Below are 3,119 nucleotides of genomic sequence, written 5' to 3' on the forward strand. Positions count from 1 at the left end.
AAATTCGTCCCTGACAGGAATCGAACTCCGGTCGTTGGGGTGCGCCACTGCGACCCCAACCACTGGGCTAAGCCCACGTCGTCACAATGAGCAAGCACGATCCAAAGTAAGGAGAGGCGTAAAAAGCATGCGTCCAGTACATCTACGATCTACCTCGCTTGATGTTGTGTTTATTGTGATAAATAACATTCATCTAAAATTAAGATCTTTCACAATGAGTGTTTTTAGAGCGATATTATAGGTACTTTGCTTATGTGGTACTTATTTATTGATTAAAGATAGTGGTGTTATATCTTAACTAAGACTAGCCACAATGAGAAAATCGTAGATAGTATCATACATTTTATGTATGTAAAAACCTGATGTGATAGTGTAATTAAAGAAAAGAGAGAGGGTAATAGTATCATAGGTAGATATTGTATCATAGCATGCAATACTAGATAATTTATTGCTAATTAGATCTTATACATAGATTTGCATTGATATTCTACAAATCAATTAATATAAAGGGACTATGATGCTAGTACATGATACCATGCATTATAGAGATAGTAACATATAATAATATCATACACGAGCAACGGACGCGCCTCTTCCCCCCCCCCTATGTCCCTCTCAACTCGCTACAGTTCCTGAGCCCTTCCTCGTTCTCACCGGGCCGCTCCTTCTCCCTCTCCGCCGGGCTAGCCGGCCGGAGTTGGAGAGGAGATGGCACCGGAGTAGATAGGTGTAGTTTTAGGTCTTATATGGTGTATGGTGTTGATGCCTGGAGGGAGGAGGCAGATCTCTGCGACTAGATCTGGCTCTGCATCGTCTTAATCCTCTGCTTCATGGTACTCCGGTGGTTGGAGTCGAAGGTGTGGCAGCGGAGTGAGGCGAAGAACTCCGTAAATAAGGTGGCTTCAAGTGGATTTGGTGGCCGACGAAGCAACGGCAAGCTCCTTCTCCTTGTTCGTCATGGTGACGAGTGTGGGGAGGCGCTGCTGCTTGCTGTCGGTGGCTGGCCGCTGCATCCACAACAGGGGAGTGTGAATGCTTCTCACCGGAGGATTACCACGGCGCCGTTGTCGCCGTATTCCATGGCCGAAGGGCGGCTCCTCCAACCTTGTGTGATGGTGGCAGATCTCGGCCGTCCTCAGGTCACCAACAACCTCAAGGCACTTTTGCTGTTGCGGAGGCTCTTTAGTTTCGCTGGAGTTAGCTCCCACCTCTGCGCCCCGGCGGCGTGGAGGTTGACTCCGGCGAGGCTCTGCGTGGTGGAGAAGGACCTGGACCTGACCGCGTGTTCTATTTTCTTTCTGAGGTCCTCAGTGAAAATGTTAAGGGTCGGTCTGTATTTTTCATTTTCTTTAGGACCCTTTCTACGAATTGTAACTCCACTGATGTTAATGAAATAAAGCTCTAGGTCCTTCGGGACCTCTCCTGATAAAAAAAAAATCATACACATGATACTTCTATATAATACTATGCATCTTAACTAGTTTAAGATATAACACTTGCACGCAGTTATAAACAAAAGGCATTATTAGTCCAACTACATGCATGTATGAACCCAAAATTATTAAATTTAGATAACCACTAAGAAATATTGCATTTAGAGTACTTGTATATTAAGAAACATTACAGCCTATTATGATAGACTCAACCCATTGTAAAAAGCCTAACAGATGGAGAAGTACGACCAAACACGTCTGAAGTGTCAATAAAGCTGCCGGTAAAGAACAATGTACCGTAAGACCTGAATATTCATATGACGTGGACGTATCTCTTCTCATTTTGCTGTCGGCGCTCTTTGATTTTGTTGTTTTTAGTATCCGAAATATTTTTATTCGTTACTACAAGTGGTTGTCATGGTTCGGATTACACTGGTAAGGACATACACGGTGGCTTCTTTGCTTATTTTTTAGCAAAAAAAAATCCATCAATCTATTATTACTCATTATTAGAAGTATAAAAAACTTAAAAAATAGAAAATTGTAAATAGATCATTGGACCACTTAGCGACGACTAAAAGCACTAGAATAAGCCGAAGGCGCACTACCGTTCTCGCCGCTCCCTCACTGAAGTTGAGCAAAACTTATCGCAGTACAGTTTGTTGTACTAGGCAGACTATCGTCATGCAACAACCATTCCCAAAGAAGAGAATTCGTAGTCGAAAGAGTCTGATCTGCAACCACACCAAATGAAGATGAAAATCAATGAGATTCCAAAAGACTCCACACACCCTTCGCGGTGCTAGATGCACCATTGAAGAGGGAACAGGGCATGTAGCTCTTAGGATATAACCGCCCTCTCACCGTTGGCAGAAACATGCTAAAACAAGAAACATGATCTCTCTCGCGAACAAGAGGCCGAGATCCATCGCACCTCGAAAACTTGAAAGGCCATTCAAGACGGGCCAGACTTACAATGTCGCTGGCTGGGGAGACGTGAACCCCAGCCGTCGTCTTGGGATCACCTAGTTTTCTTCTCTCGTACCCGTTTAAGCGTCATATAGAAGACAAAACTCAGATCTGAAGCATCTCCAAAATTAGTGCCATAGAGGACAAACTTCGGTCCAAAAGCATCTACAAACTAGTGCCATGAACTATTTCCGCCTAAGCGCAACTCCAATAGGCCCGCTATAATGCTCGGGCGCTAAAAAACCCGCCAATATACAGCACGCGGAGACAGAATCGGCCCTCCAACACGCGGCTATCCGCGGCGGCGCAACAAAAAATTTGGGCCGCGTGACTTTTTGCACTATCCGGGACGCCAAAGTGACATATCGGCTGCAGCGCGCGGCATGTGGTGACCCGGCATACCACTGCATGGTGTAGTATGCAAGTCTGATATAACACCAATGAAACACCGTTCACTAGTATTATATCGCTCAGAGTGGTACAACAGAAACATATGCGAGTCCAAGGCATGTCTATAGAATTACAACATTGACTCTGTTACATAAGATCATCACAGCCTCCTACTTTACAATGAGGTAAAACTGCAAATAAACTCCAGAAGAACGACTCGTAGTCTAGTCTTATCACGCACTCTATTTGTAGAGTATTTAACTAGCTATAGAGGTTATGAATAGATTCTAGCTAAATAGGAGCTAGGTTTAGGGGGCTAGTTCCCTT

Source organism: Lolium rigidum, chromosome 3 (genome assembly GCF_022539505.1).
Source record: "Lolium rigidum isolate FL_2022 chromosome 3, APGP_CSIRO_Lrig_0.1, whole genome shotgun sequence".
Classification (NCBI taxonomy): Eukaryota; Viridiplantae; Streptophyta; class Magnoliopsida; order Poales; family Poaceae; genus Lolium; species Lolium rigidum.